Here is a 12683-nt window from a genome sequence, read left to right as displayed (position 1 = left end):
TGACAGTCCTACGCCCCCTTTTACAGGTGGGGAAACTGAGGCTCAGAGAGTGGAACCGGCCTACCGAAGGTCATGCAGCTCATAGGTCCATAGGGTTTTAGAGCAGGCAGTGTAGTCTAACCCTCTAAGGTCCCTTCCAGCTCCAGACTTAGGATCCTATGACCCTCCCCCCATTATAGATGCAACCCCCCCTCCCCCAGCTAGCTGACACCATAGTGTGAGTTGTGCTAAGGACGCATCCTCATCCCAGGCTTACAAAGACTGAGTCCGAGGCCTCATTTAGGATGACACTGGGACTTCTGTCTATGTGGGGGCCCCGGAGAGATTCCCTGCCTGGGACTTCATGATTGGATACCTTACTTTTCCACGTCCGCTAGAGAAAAAAAGGGCTGGTTTTCCCCTCAGGTTCAGGCTGCAGTCACTTTCCCCATGTGTGTTTCTTTCTGAGTCACAAGCATTTCTCTGCACTAACTTTTGCGGAGCCATCTGGCAGGCTGCTTTGCCAGCACCAAGCTCATCTGGTTTCTCACCCGAGGGTGACGAGGTGACCGCCCGTTGACCCCAGATTCCAGGTCTCTTCTGGGGCAGCTACACGCGTCTGGGCAGATCTTCGGGGACCTCTCAGGTTTCCTCCTGAGCCAGGAAGCTGGTTTTCTTTGTCTTGAGTTCCTTTTTGTTACTGCCATTGTGTTGAGAGGGCTATTTCTATCACCAGGACAGACCGTGGTGAAGTACTAAGCAGGCAGGAATCTCTGGTTAACTCTGTGAAATGCTCTTCGTGCGCTGAATCCATGTACATCTATTGGAGGTGCTGGTGATTTTCACCTCTTTGTTGGTGAAAACTCCCCAAGATGGTGGCATTCGCCTGTTTCTGTAGTCTAGCCCTGGGGGACTCATTCAAGGACCATTCCTATGGCTCAAAGGACCCTAGAGAGCTCTTTTGGACTGGACATGGGCAGCGGGTTCAAAACATACCCTTGCCGATTTGCCCAGAATAGCAACATTTTAAATAGATGGAGAGAGATGGCAGAGGAATCCTGGGAGCTTGAGCTTATGGAAGCATCTGATGATGCAGCATGAAGAAACTGGGTCTCTACTGCAGAAGTTTTATGACTATTTCTGGTCTGATTGTCATTGCTGAGTCATTTCAGTTGTGTCCGACTTTCTGTGACCCTACTTGGGTTTTTCTGGGCAAAGATGCTGGAGTAGCCATTTCCTTCTCCAGCTCATTTTACAGATCAGGAAACTGAGGCAAATAGGGCCACACAGCTAGTAAGTGTCTGAGGTAGGATTTGAGCTCGGGTCCTTCAGACTCTAGGTCCAGCATGCTATCTGCTGCACCACCTAGCTTCCCTATACTGATCTGATGACTGCATGCTTTTTTGGTTGACTGCTAAGATGGAATTGGATTTGCATAAAAGGCACTCCTGTAGGGGCAGCTAAGCCCTTTTTCTCTGCCTGGCTGGTTCAAGTGAGGAAGACATACTGTAAGCCTCTGAGTAGAAAGGCAGAGAGGTCTTGGATCAAAAAGTGGCCAGGGAATCTGGGCCTCAGATGTTCTGTCCTGCTCTCAGGGGACCGGGGATCAGACTAGGCCGGGACCTTGTAAGCTCTGAAAGGTCACGAGTGAGAGCCAGCAGATTTCTGGGAGCTCGAGTCCACGCCAGAGTTAGAGAGCCCCGTGAGGAAGGAAGTCCCATGTGACCTGCTGACCCAGCCTACCTGGGGGTTGAAGGCATCCCGAGGGAGGCACAGCCACTCATTCATCAACTGTGCCACATTGGAGAGTGAACATAATGGGGGCAAAAGCTTTGTGTTCCCTACTTCAAGGCTAGGCCTATTCGTCCCAGGGACCAAAGTGTGCCCCTGAGGATGGGGAGGGGGAAATGTTTGGGGACTTCTGCTCTCACTGTATCTTCTCGGAAGATACCACTTTGTAAAAGCTAACTGAGATGAATTGGTTAAATGGTAACCAGAGTACTAGCTATCAAAGACCTTGGGGAGAAAACACTGGAATGGGGACTCAAACCGATAGAAAAAAAGAGAAGAATCGTCCCCATTTGGGGGAGATGTGGTCCTGCTCAGAGACCCTAAGTTAGAGTCAGGATCTCGCACACCTTCTTATATGCACCATCTGGAGGAGAAAATGGTCCAGCCCTGCCCATTTTGCAGAGGATGGAAACAAGGCCCTATTGAGTGCAACTGACCGCTCCTGACTCCTGGCATGAGGCTTTTTCCCACTGGAACCTACTGCGGCACATCAGGCTATGGAGGCAGGATGCCATACAAGACACCTCCAAAGTGTACCCCAGGCAATGCAACTGATTTCATTTAGCAAGAAAGCAGGATTAATTTTCAGAAAACGACCCGCCCTCCTGAGAAGAATATGAACCCTTCTTGCTGGAAAATGTTAAGTTTGCATTTTAAAAATCAGTTGCAAATCATCTTTTGGCAGCCTGTGAACATAACTCCAAAGAGGTTGACAAACTTGTTCTTTTGGAAGGAAGCTGAGAGCAGTAAATCCATCCCCTGGAAGGGGAAGCTCCAGGGGCCTCTTTGCATGATCCAAAGAAAAGTGCCAATGATCATTTAATCAAAAAGTGTTTGGTAAGCACCAAATGTACACCTCTGCTCCCATCTGCCATTTCCTTCTCTGCCTCCTGCCTGGGATTTTCAGCCCTCTTAGAGCAGGTAAGTGGAGGTATCCGCCACCCTGGACTCTGGCACTCTCCTCTCTGTTCCCTCTTCCCTTGGGGGTTCCGTCGGCTCCCACGGAATCAGCAATGATCTCCCGGCAGGCAGCTCCCAGCTCCAGAGCCCAGGGGCACAGATTAACCATTGGAAGGGTCCTTAGAGGTCATGAGTCCAGCACTGCCTTCTGCAGATGAGGAAACTGATCCACATCACATGATTTACCCAAGATCACCCAGCTAGGGACCTTCTGAGTCAGGATCCCTTCTCTCTAATTGCAGTTGAATGCGTCCTTCCAGACATCTCCAATTTAAAATGTCCAAAAGAAACCTCATGACCTACCCCTTCCTCCCAAAATCCCTAAGGTCACTTTTCTTCCAGCCCTGAATGGGGGATCAGAGAAAGCTTTTGAGCTCTTCAGCCTGAGGGCTGGTCTTGGAGTTAGGGAAGCCTGGATTTCCACCCCACCTTTAACACAAGCTGTGTCGCTATGGCCAAATCAAGCAGACACTCCAAGTTTCAGTTTCCTCATCTGTAAAGTGAGAACATAACTCATGAGCTTATGAGGTTCAAGGAGAGAATGAATGTGGAGTCTTTGCCAGCCAGTATTAGCTACCATCATCATCATCATCAGGAAGGTGACGTTTGATTTGGATGGATGGCATGAAGGAGGGGAGGAGATATTCCCAGCAGAGGAAACTGCATGAGCAAAAGCCTGGACGTGGGAAATGTCAGTGGTTGATGGATTGTCTAAAGAGGATGGAGCACAGAGTATGTGGAGGGGAACAGTCTGAGACAGAGTTGGGAAGTAGGGAGATGTCACTTAGTGGAAGGCCTTGAATGCCGGATGAGTCAGTTTAAGCTGTGGAGACAGTCAAGTCGACAGGCATTGATTAAGCACTTGCTGTGTGCCTGAAACTACGTTAAGTGCTGGAATGGTGAGTAGAAGGACAGAGAAAAATGTTGTGGAGGTCAAATGGACAGGGAATGGTAGCTGACTGGATGGGGAGAAGAGGGAGATGGGGCGTTAGAGAGAGCTGGGTCCTCTGCCTGACCCTCCCCAACTGTGTGATCATGGCTCATCACAACCTCTCTGGACTTCAGATGATTCCTCCACTAATGAAATCACAGGTCTCTGATGTATTGGTTTTGCGTGTGTCTTTTTTAGACAGAAAACCTCTGGGCAGAATTGCCCTATGGTCTAGTTTTCTGGAGAGGATTTGGCCATGGGATGGGAAATTTCCATAGTGCTCTAGGCAGCCATGACTAGAAATTGCAGAGAAGGGGATCACCTGCATTAAAAGAGGGAGTTTGTTTATATGGGAGTTTCCTTTCTCAGTTAAATCATAGGTCCAGTGTCTCTCCCTCTCCCTATTAAAATATTTTAAAACCTGCATCTTTTGTTAAGTGGGATTACTTTGGACTTGAGATGCCAGAGCTCAAAGAAATGGGCGCACAACAAGGATCGTCTTTCTCTGCACGGCCTCTCTCCTCCCCCAGCTGTTTTTTATACATGATGGAGGGTCGCTGGTGGCAGCAGGAGCTGCTTTGTGCCCTGCCTGCAGCTCATCCTGACCCCGACTTCATGCTTGGCTGTCCTTGATCCACATCCATGCTTCCCAATCTTTGTTTCTTCCAGGCTACTTGGTTAAGAAACCCCCTTGAAAAATGTGCCTTCCTACTTCCCCCATGTTGGCAGGTCTGAGTTGAGGTTCTGATCCTTCCCACATGCTTTCTCAAACTAGTTTTTGGCCTCCCTGGCTCCTGACTCACTTGGCATCTCAAACCCTCATTGAGTGCAGGTGCAGTTACTTGGGATACCTAGAAGTCAAAGGGCCATCCTATGGCAGGAGCAAATGGAATAAGATATTATAGCCCCAAGGTTATATTTGTTATATTTCCAATGGCTACATCTGCCTTTTCAGTTGGAATATTTTAAACATTTAACCACATAAAGATGGTTCTCACTTATAAAAATATGTAAAAAAAAAAATCTATCTAGGGCAGCTAGGTGGTGCAGTAAATAGAATGCTAGGCCTGGAGTCAGGAAGACTCATCTTCTGGAGTTCAAGTCTGGCCTCAGACACTTCCTAGCTGTATGACCCTGGGCACCCTGTTTGCCTCAGTTTCCTCAGCTGTAAAATAAGCTGGAGAAGGAAATGGCAAACTACTCTAGTATCTCTGCCAAGAAAACCCCAAATGGGGTCACCAAGAGTCAGACGTGATTGAAAAGGACAGAACCACAACAAAAATCCAGTATGTGAAAAATCATTATTAAATACAGACTTTATTTGCTACTGCTTAGTTCATACAAATTCAGAATCTGCAGGGCTTAGAGAACAAGGCCTCTCATTCTAGAAGGAGCCAAGTCTTTCTCTTCTTCTCCTCCAATGCCCAGGCCAGCCCACTGTCCCGCCAGTCACTGAGTTGATGAAAGGTGATTTCACAGCATCTCAGAGTGAGAAGGGACCCCATTCCTGAGCAGGAATCCCTTCAACAACCTCTCCAATAATCAGTGATCTGCAGTTCAGGGGACCCTACCAGTTCTGGCAGCTCCCATTTGGACAGCTCTGCCTGTTTGGAAGCCTTCCCTTAAATCAAGTCTAGATTTCCATCCGGCTAATCCTTGTTCCTCCCTCTGGGCCAAGCAACACAAATCTAATTTCATTGGTGTGAATATTCTTTCCCTTGATGTGGATTGAAACCTCTCCCTATACTCTCTAATCTGTGTCCATGGTTTTTCAGGATCCTTCCTAGAGGAAAGGCTCAGAGGGCTGTTGATTTCCAGACCAAAACTCCTTTCCCATTCCATCTCTCCCCTGGATGCATCCTTCTCTCCTGTCAGAATGGAAGCTCCATGAGGGTAGGGACGATCTCACTTTTGTTTATACGGTGTCAGTCCTTAGCACAATACCTGGCACACAGTAAAGGATTAAGAAAAGCTTTTTCATTGATTCATTCATTTCTCTAGTCCTTCCAATATCTCAGGGGTGCCCTGTGTCACTCAGACTGTTGAGTAGTACCTCCATTGCCTCTCATTCTCCCTACAATGACTTATTTTTTCACCTTTGTGTCCCCAGAGCCTAGTACATTATCCTGGCACACATTGGGTGTTTAGTAAATGTTTGTTAACCTGAACTGGACTGACTGAATCAAAAGAATATAATTGATAGGACAGAAACCCTGGCAGGTTCCTCAAACTGGCAAGGATATGAGCCTGGGCTTGATCATAGCCATATGTCTCTCTCTCTCTCTCTCTCTCTCTCATTGGGAGGGGAAGGGGAGAATTAGCATTTATATTATTTATAGTAGCATATATATTATATAATTTATATATCCTCATTGAAGGATAACCAGGTGAAATTCAGAGAGGTTAATGCCCGGGTTGGCTGTAGGGTGATGGCCATTTTGTTTCCAGTCCCTTAAAGATGATTGAACATGCCCCAGTGGGGTTAGAGTCAGCCTAGATGGAGGGCAGACGCGCTCCAGGGAAGGTACACGATGTGGTTATAATAATACCACTGACCTCCCAGTGCTGTTGTGGGGATCAAATGAGATCAGATTTATAAAGTGCTTAGCATAGTACCTGGCACATAGTAGGTGCTGTATAAATGTTATCATCATCTTAGAAATATTGAAAAAATATTAAGAGAATTTTGAATGCCTTTTGAATCTCTATAAATTCAAGATACTAATTTTTAAAGTAATAGAAAATTAATTAAAAGTCTAACTAGTACTATATTATTAATAGTAACTCGTGGCCTTGCTAGTGGTCTGAAGGAGATCGTGAAGCTTAGCAAAGTATTTCATTTACAACCAGGGAGGAATTTAGACACTGGGAAAATCTGCCTCAATAAGGAATGAAAATCTGGATGGATGTTTAAATAACATTGTTATCACAAGAATGTATGCGCAGAGGAACAAAAAAAAGGTTAGCCAAATCTCTAGAGGGGTAAAAGTTATCCTTGGAAATCAAACATTTCCTTCATTTTATTGTGACATTTCAGCATTTAACCATCTATTAAGCAGTGAGTTAAATGCTCCTTGCCACATCTCTCTTTGTGGTTTAGCAGCTAGAGCTCTGGGCTTAGAACCAGATTGTTTTAAGCAGCGTGAGGATCACCAGGGGTTGCCCTCATTAGGAGGTAAGAAGAATGGGAGAAAAGATGGATGGGGAACAAATGAGACTCCAATGCTCCCTATTTGTAGACAAAGAATTTGGAAGGCAGACAGCACGGTGAGTGATGGCGTCCACGTATCACAGTCCGTGCTTCGTTGTAAGCTTCTCTCTGCATCAATTCGAAGAACTCTGGAAGATGCTGCTCAAAAATGGGATGTTTCTGTGTACCTCCCCATCGCATTTCCCCAAGAATACATGAACGGCCACTAAGGGAAAACTGAGAATTATGAGAATACGAGAGAGTAGGATATTTTTAATGGGACCGTTGTTGACTTGATGCTTTGTTTTGAGGGAAGAAATGGTCCCCCAAATCCTAAATGCTGCAGACAGGGCCTCTGGACCTCACAGGAAGCATCAACAACTTAGGAACATTCTCTCTCCATGAAGAAGATGTTCCTTAGTCATGTAACCAATCTGACCCTATAACCTTGTTAGAGAAAGGCTCATTCCCCTCATCTACCTTTTCTCTAAGAGCTGGTTTCCCATCTCTCTGGAAGAATTAAATACAAGGTATCTCCAAAGTGTTGGCACAATGCCAAGCTAATTAAATTTATTAAACCTGAAAACCGTGCTAAGACTTTGGAGGATACCCTATATTCCTGGGGGTGAAGCAAATAGGAATCACTTGCCCTTATCCATAAGGCATCATTACCACTACCATCACCACCACTGTGGTCAAAGTCATCACCATCATTATCACCTTCTGATCATCAGATCATCCCCATGCCCACCATGGTAATCATCAACAAAAACCTGCCATTTTTTCTTACAGTGACTGGCACGGAGCTGTCATGGCTTATCACTACCCTGTTAGGTCAGGGGATTCTGTGACTCATGACCAATCAACAGTGAATCAGTAGTGTTGAAACAAACATTTATTAATCACCTACTATGTGGTTGGGGCATATGGGGTGTTCAGGGAGGACTAGCACCTCTGGTGTGAGGGCCGCCAAGCTCATTTCAGGGCTGCTCATCCACCTGTACTGTATACCTGTCACCAACTCTTACCTGTGGCTCCAAGAAGCTGTAGCATGCACAGCCACCCCTTGGTAAAACTGTCTTGGCAGACGGGCTAAACCAGGTTGAGGGTAACTGATGGGTCTCAAACTTCTCAGTGAGTTAGGGGGATGTCTACCCCAAGCACGTGAAGACTTCCCCTGTGGAATGGGCAGATGAGAACAATTTGTTCCAATGGCCATGAAGGCGGCTGAAGCAGGTGATGTGGAAGGCTGAGCTTGGTCAGAGAGTGAAGAGACTCCAAGGTCATCTACTGCATCCTGAGCCTAATCCAGTCGTCCTGACTTTTGTCCTGCCACTGGACTTCCATGACTCAGGAAGAGAGAGTGCCGCTGTCGACTTTGAGCAACTCTGCCTCACTTAAATCTAATTCACAGGCAAGTCATCACCCCATGATGTCATTGGGCCTCTTCAAAGTGAAGGACCCCCAGCTGAGTGCTGTGCTAAGTGCTGGAGTTAGAAAAACAAAGGTTGGGGCAGCTAGATGGAGCAGTAGATAGAGCACTGGCCCTGAAGTCAGGAGGACCTGAGTTCAAATCTGACCTCAGACCAAACACTTGACACTTACTAGTTGTGTGACTCTGGGCAAGTCACTTAACCCCAATTGCCTAAAAAAAAAAAAAAAAAAAAGATAAAGAAAAACAAAGGTGGGGCTATCCCTGGCCTCCAGGTGCTTCCATTTTATAACCCATGAAATGAATGAATCTGTGATTGGATCAATGGGCTCAGAGTGCTTTGCAAATTGAAAGCACATCAATCTTCACTTGGCTCAGAGATTCCACATGGCTTTGTCCCCTATTTCTGGTGACCTCCTGGGCTAGAAGGGAGGGAGTTGGTCCAGATAATCTCGAAGGCCCTTCAAAGTCTCTGGATCTCTGGAAATAAAATGGGTGGAGTTGATTCTGATGGAAAAGAGATTGTATAGGTTACTTTTAGAAATGGGAGTCTGAAATTTGTTTTCTTTTTCCTTTTGTAAAATGCTGAATTGTGCCCTGAGACCAGGTATTCCCTACAAGGCAGCACTGTTGTCTTTCCTTGGCAGTGGTGACTGGACTCATTGTCATTGCCCATTGAAGGTCAAAGGAGCAAGAAGCTGGAGGTGTGCCAACTTAAGGATTATGAGAGAAAGAAAAAAAATCTTAATTTAGAAATGAAAATTCTAGTGCAAAGTTGTGGAATGTTCTCCATCTTCTTCACTGAATTCATGATGTCATTTATTTTCCCTTTTTATATGAGCTCAGAGTTAACGTATGGTTACATGTTAGATCTAGCCCAGTGGTGTGATGGAAGCCCTAGGGTCAGAGTACTGGGCTTTGAATCTCGGCTCTATCTCTGAGTGACCCTGGTCCGGTCACTCATCTTGGGATCTCCTTTCCTCTGACAATGAGAGGTCAGGACCAGATGACATCACTCTGTGGCCCCTTCTGAATCTGAATCCAAGCCCTGTGTTGGCCTTTCACTGATGTGTGGGGCATTTACCTTGGCCCTCTTCTCTCCCTTGCCAGGGTGGGCAGGATAGAAGCTGCCTGGCTCTGGAGGAATGACAATTGGCTCAGTGTTCAACCTAAGCATCCTCAGCTCCCTCAAGTAGAATGTAAGCTTATTGAGGGCAGGGGCTTTTTTGTTTTTGTGTTTGTTTTCCCCAAGAGCATGGTACAGTCAGTGCTTAATAAATACCTGTTGATGATCATTTCCAATCCATCTATGAATCAGTCAACAAACATTTATTATTTATTATATATTACAGCATATCCTTGGGCAAGTCACTCAACATCATTGGGCCTAAGCATCTTCATCTTAAAATGGTGGCCTCTGAGATCCCTTTCAGCTCTGAATTTATGCACCTATAGTCCTATATCCTGATTGATCCCATTAAACAAATACACACACCCAAACCACATTATTGCACCTTAGGCAGTTAGGTCGTATCATGGTTAGAGCCTTGGACTTGGATTCAGGAATACCTGGGTTACAATCTTTCCTCAGACATCTCAGCCTCAGTTTCTTCATCTGTAAAACTGGGCTAATAACAACCGCTTCCTCACAGGGTTATGGTGAGAATCAAATGAGATGACGCATTTGGCAATCCTTAAAGTGCTATATCAATGCTAGCTGTAATTGTGGAGCCAGTTTATGTCTCTGGAGCCATGTTTGAAAAGATTAGTTGGCTGAATGACCAGTGTAGGTGACCCAAAGGGCCACAGAAGGAACATGGATGAAGTTGGCACAACTGGATTTGGAGCAAGATAAGAAGAGTCGCTGAACTGGCCTCAGCCATGCTGCTAGTGGGCGTGCCTCCCAAGGATGGGATTGTCCCAGGCACCCCAAAGTATTTATAATTGTACATTCGTGGTAGTGAAGAACTGGAAACAAAATGGGGGCCCATCGCTCGGGGGCTGGCTCACAGAAGTATGATACTTGAATGTCGTGGGATATCATTGAGCTGTTGGAAGTGAGGAACTTGAAGAAATGAGAGGATTTGTATGAACAGATGCAGAGCAAAATGAGCAGAATCAGGAGAATGATGTCCATAAAGGCCATTCCAAGCATTCTCAGCCTGGTAAGATCTGCCCAGATTTGCATTTGTAAAGGAAAATGACAAAGAAAGACATCAGAACTCTGATCAATGCAGTGACTAACCATGGTGACCTCTTAGTAAACGACACCTCTCTCTACCTGGTGGAAGAGTGGAAGTCAGGGGGTGAATGAGGCATCAGATGTCAGAGGTGGCCAATATATTCATTGGCTTTGCGGTCCTTCTTCCTTGAGAGGTAGAGTTTTTCTGGGAGGGTGGGAGAGACAGTCATTGTAAAGTGAGTGATTTGGAAAGTATCAATGAAACATGTATTTAAATGGCAGGAGCAGCACCTGCTCTGGCCTCTCCCACCTTCTGTTCACATTAGCCAGAGGAGACCCCGGAGGGGGCCTGATGACTGCTCCCCTTTGAGGGCTAAGGATAGTTTCTCAGGCTCCTAAGCCCCTGTCTAGTGGGCTTCCAGTGATGGCCAGGCAAACACTTAACCAGCTTTTAGAAATAGATTCTTACTGAAATGACAGAGTAGAAATATTTGGTACAACACTCCTCCTCCTCCCTCCCAAAGTCTGGGACACTCTCTCTCCTTGTACGTACTTGTTCCCTGGGGAGGCCAGGCTCACTCTTAGAGAGAACAGATAGCCAGAAGGTAGGTTGTGGTTTCTAGTTTATTTGTACTCCTTTCTTTCCTACGTGGAGACCCCATGACACTGCTTTTTGGTGTAGCTCACTGCTGGGTTCAGAAGGTAGGGCTTTTCTGAAATTCCAAAGCTTTCTGTCCTCAGCATGCCTCTCATCTCCCAATGTGGACGCAGCCATTAGCCACTGGGCTCCAGGAATGCCACAGCTGTTGTTGATGGAAGCCCAAAGGTCCCAGGGTTTTCCTCTGATCACAGGGCATGGGGAGGGAGGCACAGATGTCCTCTATCCCTAGTGAAGCCCTCTTAGGGGTAGCTGGAGCTGCCCCACCGCTAAGCTGGCTCGCTATTGGGATGTCATGCTTCAAATTGGCTTGCTGGTTTATCTAAGTTCTACAGGACTGTGACTGATTCTCTTCAATTTAATACTTTTTAACCACAACACATTTCAGCTTTCATTCAATTCATATCTAGTTCACTTGAGCTAATTGATTCAATAGAACAATAATTATTCACTCTGAGTTTGTACTTTCCACAATCGATTCTGTAGTGCCAAGAGGCCCTTTCACCTGATAAAGGTTATCAGGGCATAGAACAGGTGTTCTCAACCAGGAGCTGAGAACTTTTTTAAAATATTATAATGATTACAGTATAATTGGTTTCTTTGTAATCTTAACGCATTTTACTTTATGCATTTAAGAACATGATTCTGGGAAGGATCATTAGGATTCCCCAGGCTGGTGCCCATGGGGTTCAGGACACGAAAATAGCGTCCCCTGGTGGAGAGGATCAAGTGAGGGCCATTCTATGGGGTTGTGGGGTGTGGGCACCCTCTTAGACGAGTTTAAGTAGCCCACAACATATGACCAATGAAGACTTTGGAAGAGGAAGTGGTAAAAATGCCAGAAAATGGGAGAAAATCCTCGATGGAATGGAAGCTCTCTGTGGGCAGGAGCACTTTCTTTTAGTCTTTTTATTTATCTCTAACGCCAGCAATTTCTTTTTGCGATGGCTCTCCATGCAAAAGAGACTGGGAAAAACGTGGGGGCTGCAATGAAGATTAATTGCCACAAGGTGGTGCTCAGCGCAAAACAATGTTTGCAGTTTTTCCACTTCAGATAGATTCTATCTTGATTGACTCTCTCTCTCTCTCTCTTCTTTCTTTCTTTCTTTCTTTCTTTCTTTCTTTCTTTCTTTCTTTCTTTCTTTCTTTCTTTCTTTCTTCCTTTCTTTCTTTCTTTCTTTCTTTCTTCCTTTCTTTCTTCCTTCCTTCCTTCCTTCCTTCCTTCCTTCCTTCCTTCCTTCCTTCCTCCCTCCCTTCCTCCTCTCTCTCTCTTTTCCTTTCTTTCTCCCTTTCTTTTCTTTCTAAAACACGGAGGTAAAAGACATCTACACTTTTCTGTACTGGGATTCTTTTCTGCCTCGCCTATTCTCATTCTTCTCTGGTTAACAACTCATCCTCACCCATCGTCCATCTGCCTGGGTCCCTCCATTCCAATCCTAGCGTCAGAGGGTCAAAGGTTTCAAGTGGCAGGGGGGTCTCAAAATCCATCTAGTCCGCCCCCCTCATTTCACAGAGGAGAAAGCTGAGTGCCAGAGAGGTAAAGGGGTGTAACCAAGGTCA

This window comes from Vombatus ursinus, unplaced genomic scaffold (genome assembly GCF_900497805.2).
Source record: "Vombatus ursinus unplaced genomic scaffold, bare-nosed wombat genome assembly UNPS02014808.1, whole genome shotgun sequence".
Classification (NCBI taxonomy): Eukaryota; Metazoa; Chordata; class Mammalia; order Diprotodontia; family Vombatidae; genus Vombatus; species Vombatus ursinus.
Note: the sequence above shows the minus strand (reverse complement) of the source record.